This window comes from Dermacentor variabilis, chromosome 10 (genome assembly GCF_050947875.1).
Source record: "Dermacentor variabilis isolate Ectoservices chromosome 10, ASM5094787v1, whole genome shotgun sequence".
Lineage (NCBI taxonomy): Eukaryota > Metazoa > Arthropoda > Arachnida > Ixodida > Ixodidae > Dermacentor > Dermacentor variabilis.
Window position 1 is genome coordinate 5,400,583 of NC_134577.1, and position 15,867 is coordinate 5,416,449.

The 15,867-nt window shown below is 44.2% G+C and overlaps 1 pseudogene across 3 annotated transcripts; it reads left to right on the forward strand.

Annotated features, from left to right (window-relative positions):
- Positions 1–207: 207 nt before the first annotated feature.
- LOC142559763 (glutathione peroxidase-like) lies at positions 208–14,878 on the forward strand (annotated as a pseudogene). 3 transcript variants are annotated; one of them, XR_012823242.1, is made up of 7 exons: positions 208–330; positions 839–872; positions 958–1,052; positions 3,479–3,626; positions 12,753–12,898; positions 13,072–13,156; positions 14,617–14,878. The product of XR_012823242.1 is annotated as a glutathione peroxidase-like, transcript variant X3 (transcript). The 3 variants fall into 3 exon arrangements; XR_012823241.1 differs by lacking the exon at positions 208–330 and adding an exon at positions 337–525; XR_012823240.1 differs by lacking the exon at positions 208–330 and adding an exon at positions 668–753.
- The last annotated feature ends 989 nt before the right edge of the window (positions 14,879–15,867 follow it).

Genomic DNA, 15,867 nt, shown 5'->3' on the forward strand with positions numbered 1-15,867 from the left:
CGAAAGTCTAATCTTATCGACATCAGTGTCGTGTGAACCTATATTGTAACATACCGCACGTTAACTGAATATCATTGTGAACAGCTGAATTTTCTAGTGAAACAGCGCAAATATTGTGATCGTCGGCACAGTCGACAATGCTGCAGGCTGTCCGCGCTATTGCACACGCGCGCGTCATACGCTGCACGAAACACCGACGCCGTACAAAGCGTTTGCGGCGCTCGTCGCTAGGGTACAACGCATGCGCACTTGGATCATGCAAATGCGCTGCAGAGAACAAGCAACGGTTCGCGTACTTTCCATAAGTGAACGCCAGCCGTAAGCGCACAGGTGAGCCTGAGCAACACAATACAGCGCTTTAAGGACGCTTTCGAGTGCCCTGGAAGTTAGTTTTTGGCCATTAGGACAATTTTAAAAGGGAGGTTTTAGAATATACAGGCAAGATTTGCCTGGCTTTTGGTGTCTCGTCCACATGTTTTCAGCTCTCTGTATCGCCGTTTTTCCTCGCCTCGTCGACGCATCAAGGTCAGTCGAACCGAGACTATGCTGTGTAGCGCACCCACTTCCTGTAGTACTCGCTAACCGCGCATGAGCGACGATTAAAAGCATGGGCGATAGTGCAAATCCTTGCTTGCCATTCAGTTTTTCCCTTGGGCGGTGAAGCGGTCAGCAGGAACGGTAGATGGATGGTCCGTGCGGTCGAAACTCGACGTTGCCTCATGTATCGACTCGATACACTTGCCCCGCCCTTAAGTATGCAGTTGTGTTGGGGCCGTTGCTTGGTGCGCAAGAGTACCGATTTGTCGTTCAATACTATTCGTCGCCCTTTTCTTTCCAGGATAGGGACCGTGGTGCTAGCTCGCAAAATCATGGTAAGGTACAGTCTTTCGACTAGTCGGCGATTGTTATTTAACAAAGTGTTGCTTTATCATACACGAGTGTTATCGTTGTTTACAGGCGGCCGCTGACGAAAGCTGGAAGGACGCGTCCTCTATCTACGACTTCGCAGCCGTTGACATCGACGGCAATGAAGTGTCTCTCGACAAATACAAGTGGGCGCACTGGTTAATTGTTAACTGCATTTGAGAATAGTTAACCGGCGCAGCTGCCTCGGACCACCTTTCACGTCCCGACAACGCTTGTCTGTCAGCCTGTAAAAAAAAGCTCGAGCTTTCCGAAACGTTGGCTCTATTCAATATAGCCACGAATCGATAGCGTCGTGCATATTTTCAGTGTCGCGCTAAATACTTAAGACTCCTTACCGAGTGTTCAAATGTTATGGCGTTTAAACAGTCATTGCCAAAAATGTGATTCTAACAAGTGTGCACGTGTAAATGCAGCAACTGGCTGAAGTTGCATTATGTTTAAAGCCCCTTAAACTTCGTAAAGTAGCGACACTCTCCTCCTCCGGCTTTACTCCTCCTCGTTTCTCCTCGTTCACGCTCCCTCCTCAACCGTGGCGCCGCCTACACCGCTCGAGCGTAGCAGACGACCTTTCGCAGCGTGAATGCAGGCATAGCAAAGCGGTGCGCTTTAGGCATTCGCGTTGGCTTTCTATCTCCTAGTAACTTTGTGTACAGCATAGAATTTCTATATGGACGGTTATACAAATTCAGTAACGGGAGATTTTTTTCTTTCCTGTTTTGATAATTGTTTTTTAAAGGAGTATCTGAATGAGCGCTAACACTGTGCCACGACGACTCCAAATGTATCACGTGTGCTACAATTAGGTAAGCAACATTTGTCAAGTGAGTGTCGCAAGATGTTTTTGCAAATGGTTGTAAATAACACATTTACGATCGAATGCCAACATCGTGACCTAAATAATTCGTAGCCTAAATAATTTGCGGCGTCCTTACCATGTGAATTCGCAGCACGTACCACCTATGACGTACAAAGGTTGACAGAGGGCACGAGCGATTGCTGCTCTGAAGGTTCTAATGAGTATTACAAGCTACAGTGCCGCCAACATGCGCGCTTGCCAATCTTCTAAGCATGCGCAAAGGCTCAGAGTTGGGCAATGATGCTATTATGTTTCATGTGCCTCAAAGTCGACAGAAATATGCGCGGCCGATTATCGAATTCGGATTCTGTGTATATAGAGAATTAAATAAGTTTTTTAGTATTCGTTCGCGAAGTGATAATGCGGCAACAGTGCTTCATTCAGGCTCAAACAAGTGCATTATCTTTTTAGGTTAGTGACTCATCACGAATAAGATTAGCGCGTCCGTTCATGAAGTGACTTCCTTGTCGCGAACTGAGTTGCACTAAGGTGCATGCATTGAGGATGGTCGCTCACTCTGAAATAACATTTGAGAGATAGGACTAGCGTGATGGCCGCACAAAGAATTGCCGCTCCATGACGCGGCTGAAGTTGTGGTTAGTGAAATGATGCAGTCATTCAATTGAGGCACCATTTGTTGTCTCATTACGCGTCTCAGACATAGTGGTCGAATTAGCTAATAGTTGAGCAAACAAGCGAAAGACTACTAAACCAGCCAATGAACAAGCGGGTGACCGCAAATTTTTTTTGTGAGCGCTCCACCACCGCATTTGAACCTACACACACTTGCAACCTTGCACGAATTAGCATGTACGTCTCAAAGACTTGTGATGCTGTCGTTCGGTGATGAATGCGGTTTCGGGAGAGCACGCACACTTTTCCTTTGTATCGCAAGTCCACAGGGCGACTGCCAATGACAAACACGAACAAAAGAGGCAAACAAAGCTATTCGCTCTAAAGAAGGCTAGTTATAACCACAAAATGCAGAGAGTTGCTTTCCTAAGGTGAGCGTTCACGCTCGAGCCTCAAATTTTGTCAAAAGGAATGCGCTGAAGCCTAAAGGTTTCATAATCACGTTTTCACACGCAGCCTCGTGGCCCGCGAATTAAAGCCTGTTGGCGTACAATATGATTAAGCGCACCAAATATGACCGTGCTATTTATATAGACAAAGTACATGTCACATAGGACTATCCCGTTAGAGACTCGCAACTACTTCGTATAGTCGCGTGGAGAATGTTGGTCTGAAGTTATTCCTCCCAATTCGATGAATCCATGTCTTTCTTCCTAACCTGTAGTGCTTACAGGACGGTATCGAGAAGAGCTTCTTGTCCTTGCTGAAATTATTTTGGCATACGAAGGCACGGCAGGTTATGGTGATACAAAATACCATGAAGCGACGTCGCACTTACCACAAAAGTTCAAGGCGTTCGCAAACCAAAACAACACAGAAGAGCAACGGTGCCAACGTGCACTCCTCCCCACTCCGTAGATGCTTCTCAAGCAAAAATGGCGCTGAAGCGTGACTGTAAACAAACGAAGCTGGCGCGAGGGCCCACGTGATGCCATTAGGTCAATGGCGATGCGGCATTCTTCAAAGCGTAGCACTACTTTACGAAGTTTAAGGGGCTTTGGGCAGCACCAGTCATTGCCATGCCAGCTCTTTATGTGCGTAATCTCATACTTTCCTGTGCAGAGGTCACGTGGCACTCATTGTCAATGTTGCGTCCAAATGAGGAAAAACCAACAAGAACTACGTGCAGCTCGTTGAACTTCACGAGAAGTACGCCGAGTCAGAGGGTCTTCGCATTCTCGCTTTTCCCTGCAATCAGTTCGGGGGTCAGGTGTGTATCATTAGGCGCAACTCAGTTGTGCTGTTCAAAAAAATTCTTTAAAAAATTTTCGTGTCAATCAAAAGTTGAACCTTGTACTGACCTCTGGCTTCCTTCCTCACATACCTATTACTGCAAGTTCCATGTAAGCTCACATTCATTGGAATTTTCATTGCATGCCAAAATGGGCAAATTCAGTGAGCAGTGAACTTTCAACATTTTTTACAGTGAAACACTTCAGGTCTTTTCAGAGGCACGCTGGATGTTAAAGAAACCGTATGGGATTAGTCTTTAAGAGAAACTGCAGTGTACATATGGAGAAAAGGCCATCTTTTTTTTAAAGATACCAGTGTCCTTTTCTTCATTTTTTAAAATCAGTTCTAAAGGTGTAATTTGCCATTTAAGAGTGCTGTAACAAAGGAAGGCTGTAAGCTGTCAGTTACATGGCTGTTCAAGTTTTTCACTGCGCACAGACTGTCGTTGTAGCAACATGTAATGCATTTCAACCATTGTGTGGGTGTGGGTACAGCACCTTGTGAAAGTACATATATGCACCATGCTACCATATTGTGCAGCTCTGTGGGTGCCATGCTCTCATATTAGAAATATGCTGATGACCTTTGAAGTACTTTTTGTTTACAGCTTTGTTGCAATAAGGCACTGTAGCTTTGCAATTAACAGCACTGGCTTTGCTTTCTTCATTCTCACAGATATTTGAAAACCTTCATCTGCTCTGGCATCACACTTAGTGATTGCTGGCACACACTGCATTATTCTGGCACATGACGCTGCAGATACATATGTTGCTGCTGGCACAAGAATCGCATTCATGATCCATTACATGCAGTTGGCATTCTGTATAGGCAGACTTGCTTATTGTATCACATTTATGTCCTGTGTATGAATTGTCCGAAAACTTACTGTTCCCCTTGCAGGGGCGTTTGCGTCAGCAGGCGTATGGTGTGTTGTGACACCATGTACCCGAGCACATGAGGGTTGGACCCTCCCGCGTGTAGCCGTGCGCGGCTTAGCCGTGTCCGGGGAAAGGGGGATCCTGGGGGTTGAGCCAATGCCGGGTGTTCGGACCTTTAAGGCCCCCCGGCGGAGGCAACACACCTCTTTGGCCTCTGCTTCACGTAGACTGCACCTCCAGAATAACCCACTTGGGGGAATTCGGCAGTCGCCTTTTCCTTTTCCTGTTTCTCTCTCCTCAAATCTTCGTCTTTATCTCTCACTTTTTGACCTTTCCTGTCTTTTTCTCCCTTCCATTTACTTCCTTTCTCCACGGTGGCAAGGGTTAACTTTGTGTGGCTATCCTACCTTGGGTACACCATATTTGGTTATAGTGACCGCAGTACGACTGGCGTCGTGCAGACTTCTACACAAGCTCTGCCGCGTCCCCGCGTTGAGCTCCGTGGTGGGCGGTCGGCGCTGTTGCCGAACATACACATTTTTCTCATGGCAGCGCAAGCCTCTATTCTCTATGATCGGCGTCTGAAAAGATGCCGCACCGAAGCAACATTCCAGGTCTCTTTTCGGAGCAATGCTCCATCATTTCCCAAGTTCAATGTGCTGCACAGCGAAAACAACGTACCAGTGAGAAAGCTCTCTCCATTCCTAGTGGCCAAGTGTCTAAAAGAAAAAATCGGACCTTCATACAAAGCCTAAAAAATGCCTAGCGGGGACCTCCTCCTAGAACTAAATGACAAAGAACAAGCGCAAAAGCTAACAGAACTTTCAGAACGCAACAGTGACAATTTCACCGCACAGAACACTTAATACAAGCAGGGGTGTGATATCGGAGGAAGACTTTATTGGCTTGAGCGACGAAGAACTACTGGAAGGTTTCCAGGAACAAAATGTTACTAAAGTCCAAAGAATTGTCATCCGCAGGAACAACCAAGAAATCCCCACAAAACATGTTATACTCGCCTTCCGAACAAGTGTAATGCCTACCTCGCTGGATGCAGGTTATGTAAAGGTAAATGTTAGACCATATATCCCGAACCCCAGACGATGTTTCAAATGTCGAAGGGTTGGACATGCTTCGCATGCATGTCGAGGACAAACAACTTGTGCTAAGTGCAGTTGCAACGATCACCAAACTGACAATTGCACCTGTTTCCCACTTTGTGTTAACTGCAAGGGAGATCATGCAGCTTATTCGCAGTCCTGCCCTTGCTGGAAAAAATAAAAAAAGTAATTCCTCTAACTGTCAAAGAAAAAATCGCATTCCATGAAGCCAGAAAGCGGCTATCGTACCTTCCGCGAAGAAGTTATGCCGATGTGACGAAGGTGGGGGCATCGTCACAGAGGCCTGAGGAGTCCTGCGAGCCCCCACACACAGTGGTCCCTTAGTGACGCCTCCCACCCCCATAGTGGAAGCAGCCAGTGCAGTTCCATCATCTTCTGAGGCCCTGCAGACACCAGTTCTGCAGGGCCCTAAAATCAAACGAACCCCAAGGCCCGAGACACGTGTTTCGGCGCCAAACTCTCGGTCCTCCAGTGCTTCAGGGAGAGCAATGGAGGTCGACACAAAAACCCCGGTGTCATTGACACCGAAGGACAAGCACTCTCGAGAGCGCGGTAAGAGGGACAAAATAACAAAGCGATAACTTAAAGGTTATTGCTTATTTGTATAAGCCTTTTTAAATCCATGTCACCTAATATCTCACCTCTTATTCTTTCCATAGTGCCATTTCTTATCTTTCAATTTCAAAATGGCTTTTATTATCCATTGGAATTGTAGAGGTCTCATACACAATCTAGGTGACATCAAAGACATCATCAAGGTCTTTTCACCAGTTGCTGTACGTCTTCAGGAAACAAATCTCAGTCCGAAAAATAGCCAAATTCTCAAAAGTTTCACCGTTGTCCGAAGGGACTGCGAATGTTCCAGCCGTTTGTCAGGCGGAGTGGCTACAGTCGTGCAGGGCGGCACTCCTACCCAAAATGTCCAATTGAATACATCTTCAGAAGCCGTAGCTGTCACCATTCTATCTTACAAAACCATCACCATTTGCTCACTGTATATTCCACCCCACACTCACTTCACTACTAAACAATTAGAAAATCTAACAGATCAATTACCGGAACCATTTGTTTTAGTAGGGGATTTTAATGCTCATTGTACTCTTTGGGGCAGCGTCAAAACTAAGCAAAGAGGACAGCTGGTTGAAGATATTATCTTATCCAATGATATCTGCCTTTTAAATTCAGGTGCCCAAACGTACTTTTCACCAATTTCCTGCAGTTTTAGTTGTTTAGATTCTTTTTGCTCACCATCTCTATTTAATGATCTTTAAGTGGGAGGCCCTCGACACGTCATATGGTAGTGATTACTTACCAGCAGTCATTGAACACTTATCATCGCCACCAACCTTAACCACTAGGCCACGCCGATGGAAACTAAAGCTTGCTAACTGGCCGTTCTTTACGGAAAATTCGAAACTGGAAGATGTCTTTTCGCCAGACCTAAGCGTTCATGAACTTAACAAAAAATTCACTGAGGTAATAATCTCAGTGGCAGAAAAGGCGATACCACATCGGGCATTGTGCGCAAAAAGCTAAACCCCTGGTGGACAAAGGAGTGTACCAATGCTAAAAAAGAACAAAATAAGGCCTGGGGAATCCTACGGAGGTACCCCACTTATTGCAACCTCTTAAACGTTAAACAAGCCAAAGCCAAAGCACGATTCATTAGAAGACAAGCTGAAAAATCATCATGGCAAAAATATATATCAATTAATAGTACGGTCGCATCGAAACGAATGTGAGACCAGGTGAGGAAATTCAGAGGACAGTACTTATCTTACAAAATACCGTTACAAGTCCAGGAACACAAACAACAATACAAGAACAGGCAGATATACTTGGAGAACATTTCCGCGATGTATCCAGTTCAGGGAATTATACAAAGGAATTTTTACAATACAAACAGTCTGCTGAAAAACAGAAGCTGCCTAATACTGGCGCATCAAGTGAACCGTAGAATTCCCTCTCGCACAACAACAAATAAACAGTGTTCTTTCTGCAGGGAAAAACACAGCACCAGGTCACGACTGTATTCACTACGCCATGCTGGCTCATCTATCTCAAGCATCTGTAGACGCTCTCCTTAAATTTTTTAACTTAATCTGGGAATATGGCATAATGCCAGAAGAGTAGAAAAAGGCAATAGTAGTTCCATTTCTAAAAGCCAATAAATCCCCAACATCCGCAAGCAGCTACAGACGTATTGCCTTCACAAGCTGTTTGGCAAAGCCATATGGAAGCATTATCAATATAAGACTCTCATTTATTTTAGAATCAAGGAACCTTATTGACCCCCACCAGTGTGGATATAAAAAGGGTTGTTCAACTACTGACAATCTTGTCCATCTAGAACATGAAATTCGATATGCATTTTTGCACAAACAACACTGTCTTGCAGTTTTCTTCGATTTAGAAAAAGCCTATGATACCACATGGAGATATGGAATTTTAAGAGACCTGGCCGACCTCGGCATCCGTGGTAAAATGCTGAATTGCGTAGCTGATTTTATGTCTAAGAGAACATTTTAGGTACGTCTGGGTTCAGTACATTCTCATACATTTACACAGGAAGATGGCATTCCACAAGGCTGTGTTCTCAGCACGACACTGTTTATAGTAAAAATGAACTCAGTTTATCAGATTATACCGTCTTCTCTTATGCACTCTGTTTACGTAGACGATCTCCAACTGGCTTGCCGCGCCTCAAATTTGCTAACCTGTGAAAGGCAGCTTCAACTCACAATAAATAAACTTGCACAATGGGCTAACAAAAATAGTGTTTCTCCACACAGAAAACAGTTGCGGTTTTGTTCTCTCAGAAACGAGGGCTACACAGTGATCCAGCCCTAAAATTGAATGACGTCATACTGCTGGTGAAACAAGACCATAAGTTTTTAGGAGTAACCTTTGATACCAAACTAAACTTCCTAGCCCACATTAAAACACTAATGATTAAGGGTAATAAAGCATTGAATATCCTCAAAGTTTTATCTCGTAAGCGCTGGGGTTCCGACCGAACCTGTCTTTTACGTATTTACCAGTCTCTTGTGCGTAGCCTTTTAGACTATGGCTTCGTGGTTTACGGCTCAGCCAGACAGTCCTACATCCAGCGACTTGATCCAGTACATAACCTTGGACTGCGACTGGAAAGTGGTACCTACAGAACTTCACCTATTCAAAGTTTATACGTCGAGTGTAATGAACCCTCATTACAGCAGTGCAGAGCATTACTCACTTTTTCCTACGTACTCAGCATTCAGTCATCACAGGAACACATATGCTACAATATCCTCACACATTGCAACTCACCACTTACACTCTACAAATAAACCGAACATGATTAGGCCACTTGTCCTGCGGTATGAGCAATACTGTCGGGATTATGACATTCCCCACGAAGTCCTCCAGGTTGCCAAGAAACCACAACGGTTGGCTTCGCGGTACGATTTCACACAGTTGTTCGACTGGACATTAACACATTTAAGGAAAACAGACACTCCATGCGAACACATTATACAAGAATTCCATGCTCTTCAGGACAAATATCAGAATCACACGGAATTCTACACTGATGGCTCCAAAACAAAAGAACACGTGGGTGTAGGGGCCGTAACAGAAAATTGGGAAACAAGTGTCCGTCTACCAATACATGCTTCTATTTTCACTGCTGAAGTTTATGCTGTATGGGTTGCAGTTAAAAAGATTATCACTGGCAAGCACAAAAACACAGTCATATACACTGATTCCTTAAGTACACTGAAAGCTCTAAATCTGAAATCTGAGTGTGAACCCTTGTTAGGGGATATACTAAACATGGTCGCGCTGAATAAATATGGGAGATCAATCCGCTTCTGCTGGGTACCAAGTCATGTTGGGATACCGGGGAACGAAGCAGCCGATAGATGTGCATCGATGGCAGAGAACAAAGATATAACAAACACAACACTTCCATACAAAGATAGCATCCGTGCGATTAGAAAAGCCTTAACGGCGAAATGGCAACGCGAATGGGACCGTTGTGCTGACAACAAACTACATCTCACGAAACCCATAGTTGGCGAGTGGAAGTCGTGTTATCATCAAGAGCGGTTCATCGAAGTAGTTTTATGCCGGCTACGCATTGGGCACACACACCTCACACACAATTACTTACTTACGAAAGAAGACACACCAACATGCGAGAAATGTCAACAGCCACTAACAGTTATGCACATATTACTCACATGTACGCAGACTGAAACACACAGATGAACACTTTTGCACAAATTATATCAACTACACATACCTTTACACCCTGCTCTGATTTTAGGTGATGATCCACTAGTCCCATTATGTGACGTCCGTAAATTTCTACATGACACTGGATTTTTACATAAAATATAGGTTATTAACAAAGCGTTTTCCTTCATAAACTAGATTTTAAAACACCTCGTGTTTGGCACAGCATAGCCTTAGCTGCTTTTGCGCCATTAAACCCCATTTAACTAACTAACTAACTAACTAACTGATGGCTTCAAAACAAAAGAACACGTGGGTGTAGGGGCTGTAACAGAAAATTGGGAAAGAAATATTTATCTACCAAAACATGCCTCTGTTTTCCTGCTGAAGTTTATAGTGTATGGGTTGTAGTTAAAAAGATTATCACTGGCAAGCACAAAAACACGGTCATATACACTGATTCTTCAAGTACACTGAAGGCTCTAAATCTGAAATCCGAGTGTGAACCCCTGTTAGGGGATATACTAAACATGGTCGTGCTTAACAAATACGGGAGATCAATCCGCTTCTGCTGGTTACCAAGTCATGTTGGGATACTGGGTAACGAAGCAACCGATAGATGTGCATCGATGGCAGCGTACAAAGAGATAACAAACACAACACTTCCATACAAAGATAGCATTCGTGCAATTAGAAAAGCCTTAACGGCAAAATGGCAACGCGAAAGGGACCGTTGTGCCGACAAGCTACATCTCGCAAAACTCATAGTTGGCGAGTGGAAGTCATGTTATCATCAGAAGTGGTTCATTGAAGTAGTTTTATGCCGACTACGCATTGGGCACACACACCTCACACACAATTATTTACTTAAAAAAGAAGACCCACCAACACGCGAGAAATATCAAGAACCAGTAACAGTTATGCACATATTACCGACATGTACGCATATTGAAACACACAGACGAGCTCTTTTGCACAAATTATATCAACTACACATACCTTTACAGCCTGCTCTAATTTTAGGTGATGATCCGCTAGTCCCATTATGTGACATCCGTAAATTTCTAGATGACATTGGCTTTTTGCATAAAATATAGATTACTAACACAGCTTTTTCCTTCATAAACTAGATTTTAAAACACCTCGTGTTTGGCACAGCATAGCCTTAGGCGCTTTTGCGCCATTAAACCCCATTTAACTAACAAAACTTACTTTTCAATTTTGGATACTGAAGCAGCAGTGTCATGCGGCAAATGTGGCATAGTGCCCCACACATAGCTTCATGTGGGCTACATTGCAAAGTTCAAAAGCAGCAGCAAAGCTGTTCAGCACAGGTCAGTTAAGCCATCTTAAATGGTTTATTTGAAAGTGCTTCAAAATCATACGATTATACATTATTTATATACACAGTACAAACTGGAAATCCAAGTATCAGGCTTGCATGTCCATGTTGCAAAAATCTTTTTTTTTTCTCACAATCTCCTTGTCCCATAACTTTAACACAACAATTGCCTCCTCAATACTGTTGGGTTCATTGCATTCACTACAAATATGCAGTTTGTACTTGATATTAAATGTGACCTGTGTTGAGCACAGGTACATTAAACTTGGTAAACAGCAGGATTTTGAACATTAAACCTGTATATCGAGGTGGTGCACGATGTGTAGCCAGCCCTAGAGCCCTCACGAGCTCCTGCATAAACACCATTTGCTTCCCAATAGGTTTGGTTCACTTGAAACATTGGGCATGCTAGAGAAACAATAAAGACATCTCATATGCCAGTTCTCAGCTGAAAAGGTCGCACAGCATCAAAAAATGAAGAGACAATGTGTGCATGCACGGAATGCAGCACCAACCTTTCATGGACACACGTGGGTGCACAGGTTTAGGCATGACAATTCTTTATGAAGGATAACTGAAGGCTAGCTTACACATGTGCTACTGCAATTGTCGATTTGGCATGGCTCTATCATATGATGCACTTCTTTATTGCTGCGTCTGAATAGAACTTCACTATCTGAAGATTCTGGACTACATTTGCGGTTCTGCAACTAAAGCTCGGTGTTCCACTAGTCGCTGAGCATTTGTACCGATCAGCCGTTTTCATTCTTCTTGGGTACATGTTTTCTGCACCTAATTTTTCAAACCATGAATCCATAATATCACTCAGCTGTTTGCTGTTCTGGGTTCCATCACTGCCATTAATGCCACAATTAAACACTCAAATGGGTATTCACTCCAGCATAGGATTATTTTCTCACAATGATGTTGGAGTGGTTATTTCATTTCACAGCGAAGCTGTCTATGGCTAGGATCCGGCGGATTGCATCCGCACGTAGACAACCAATCTTTCATACGTAAGCCGATCCCGAAGATAGTGCAATACCGGGCCGACTCGTGGCAGAGGTGAAGCAGGCGTTAAGCACTCCCCATACGTGGGCCGAACTCGAAGATAGTGCAATGGTGGGCCGACCCGTAACAGAGGGGCAGCAGGCGTTAAGCACTCCCCATACGTAGGCCAACCCGCGGCAGAGGTGCAGCAGGCGTTGAGCACTCCCCATACGTGGGCCAATCCCGAAGATAGTGCAATACCGGGCTGACCCGTGGCAGAGGTGAAGCAGGTGTTAAGCACTGCCCATACGTGGGCTGATGTCGAAGATAGTGCAGTGGCGGGCCGACCCACAGTGGAGGTGAAGCAGGCATTAAGCACTCCCCATACATGGGCCGATTCTGAAGATAGTGCAATGCTGGGCCGACCTGCGGATGTGCAGTTCGCCATAAAAAGGCCCACATACACAGCTTCGCTGGTCATCCTTCACAAAGTGGAAGAGCACAGTTTTTTTTCATTGCTGTGGTAGCTTTGTTTCAATATCTGCAATTTTCAGGAGCCCGGCACTGAGGCAGACATAAAGAAGTTTGTGGAGAAATACAACGTAAGGTTCGACATGTTCAGCAAGATAAACGTCAATGGGGACAAGGCACACCCCTTGTGGAAATTCCTCAAGAATAAGCAGTCCGGGTTCTTAACAGAGTAAGTTCATCTGCCTGGGTTACATAATTGGTCGATGGAAGCTAATATTAAAGCACACGAAGCTGTCAAAACAGCTTGAATACCCATAGCGTCCAGTTTTAAAAAGGGGAGTTCTGTTACTGGGCAACAAGAGCAGATCTTGAGATTTACTTCATCTCAACCTTTCATCACAGTGCCATCAAATGGAACTTTACGAAGTTCGTTGTTGACAAGGAAGGTCAGCCCGTTCACCGCTATGCGCCCACAACTGATCCTTTGGTAAGATGAACATTCATGGTCATATTTTTCCTTGTTCCGATTGCACAAACATGCTGGTTCATGCAATTGTTGCTTTCAAGATCTATTTCAATGAGAGACAGTCCAAACTGAGCAAATAGGTAGCTCAAACCATTAAGGTGGCAAGTTATCATAATTCTGATATACTGGTAGATTTGTTTTCTGTGGAAAAAAAAGTCAAAAATATTTCGTTACCACAAACTGTTCTAATAATGAACATGGATAATGCAAACAGTGCTGCAACAGCTAGCTTTCTGCAGCACAAAATCGCAGAGTGCCTTGGGTTGCTTTTTGTAACATGAAAAAAGCCAAGAACATTATTAGCCTTCATCAAAAGAGGTGGTGCCAATGGAGAATAACATCAGTACACCACGACAGTACTGCACAAATTCTTTTGTGCTCAAGGCATCTGTGAAAGTCTGGTTCTTTTACACTTGGTAGAATAATTGTTCCAACAGGGGAACAAGTTACTGTACTGCACCAACTGCGCATTTTCTGCAAGTGCATGTACTGCCTTGTGTTAAGTTCTCTTCTCCAACCAAGGCCAGCATGTACCTTATGAGGCTTTTGCACATTCCTTTCATCAATGAAAAATGTTGATTGGATAGGCTTCCACACACAGTTCTCCACCCTGCTTGGAGTAGTGGTGAACGAAATGTAAAATGCGCATTTTGCTTATGGGCATGCCAGGCAGTTTTTTTCCCAGAGCACAAATGTTTCCTTCAGTAAAGACTTTGCAACTGTACACACCATAAATGCTGGAAAATTCCTGCTCTTCCAAAACCTGGTGGTTTGGGCACTCTTAATTGCACACCTTCACAAGGTCCTGTCATGTTAAAAGGGCCTGCTCCAAATGCCATAGCCGCTGATGGCTTGGCGGCTATGGCATTTGACTGCTGAGCGATAGTAGTGGCTGCACATTGATTGCGGCAAAATCACTTGTGCTTAGATTTAGGTGCACTTTAAAGAATCCCAAGTGATCAGATATAACTATGATCCCTGCACTGTAGCATCCTTTGTAAACCACGGTGTAGTTTTGGAATGTTACACCCCACAGCTTATGAACTTGACATTTACCGATTGCAGCAGATTACTACGAATAGGATCAGCTGATGAGTAGGGTTGCTGGTGGCAGCACCAGAGGAAATTAAATTTGAAGCACATGGAGCTGATGCAGTGTATGACGAAACGCCACGGTAAATATGAAAACATTCCATGCAAGGGAGAACTTCACTGTGCTTTGAATTGTCAGTCCTGCTTCTGACTGTAAACTGCCTACCTCTGCACAAGCTCACTTGCCAGAGTGGCTACTCAACTGAAGACTGCTTTGGTTCAGACATACAGATAACGTAGAATTCTCAAATGCCGGAACTTCGTTATAGGAATTTTGTCTTCATCTTCTAGTTTGATTTTATGCTAACTGCTTTTTTTTTTCTGTACAGGACATCGAACCTGATCTCCTGAAGCTCTTCTGAACTGTCAACAGCAGACACATCGAGGTGTCCTCAAATGTGGAAAGCTTCCTTGGCGAGAGACCATATGACGGGCAATCTACAAACCGTGACCTGCGGCCAGCTTGCCCCGATGTTTCACCCGTCTCAAGTTGAGGAGAAAATCACCTTTGTGGGAACTTCGAAAGTATTGCTTTTGATGCCAGAAGCCGAAGTAGTCTTGATCAAAATAAAGCTTTAGTTTGTCAATTTAGTCATTGCTTCTTTGAGCAGAGAAACTGACATGACTGCACATAGTTAAGAAGTGAAAGTTGACAGGAGAGGCTCCGGGTATTTCAAATGTGTGGCTTGATGTCCGTGGCTTGTTGCGTTATCTTCAGTATACCAGTGCTGCCACAAACATTGCCAGCATTGCCGCTATCACTTGGCTAATCATTTGTGTGAGTGTCGTTCACCCACACAAATGAAATTGACCTCCAAAAATGTGAGTACTGGGCGACATCCACTGTGTGGCTAGGCTTTATACTCTACTCCTAGCAACTAAGCATACTAGTGGCATTGACTCCAGCATCATTGCACCGGCACCAAAAAGACACCATGCAGTGTGGGCATGGTGTCTTGTGCATGGCTGACATATGCAGTATTTTGCAGACTCTGCAGCACTGAGTTTTCCTAATAAAGCTGGTAATTTTGCCCAAAGGATCCTCGGTTTTGCTACTTTTCCCCAGCATCTTCCATCAGCAAGCAGAGTAATCTTGGCAGAGAAAAATTTTTAGCTCTTAAGGCTTCAGGTAGGTCCTACATTTGTGTGGCAAGCAGCACTACTTGCACAGGCTCTAATGCCCTTTGAATGTTGTCCATTGCAACGTAAATTAGGTGTGGAACTTTGCTTGTGCATGCTACTTCATTTCAGACTAGAGACACAATTTGAATGCTACTTCCCTGTTGAACAATTGATCTTCAAAGTGCATAGCTTCTATGGAGTGCTAAACACAATTGCAAGGAGAGTACACCAAAAATGTATTTAAAGATTTCCAATATGTTGCCGCACGAGTGCTATGGCACAGATCGATACACTGGCATCTCTCCATTTCAACTAAGCCACACATCAGCACACTTTCAATGCAGCCATAGCCTTCCCTCACCACATATTCTTTCTCACCACAACTTTCTTAGCAGCAGTAAAGAAAGCCGTGAGGCCTTTGCCGCTGCGAGTGCTAATCAGTCACGAGATGACTAGAA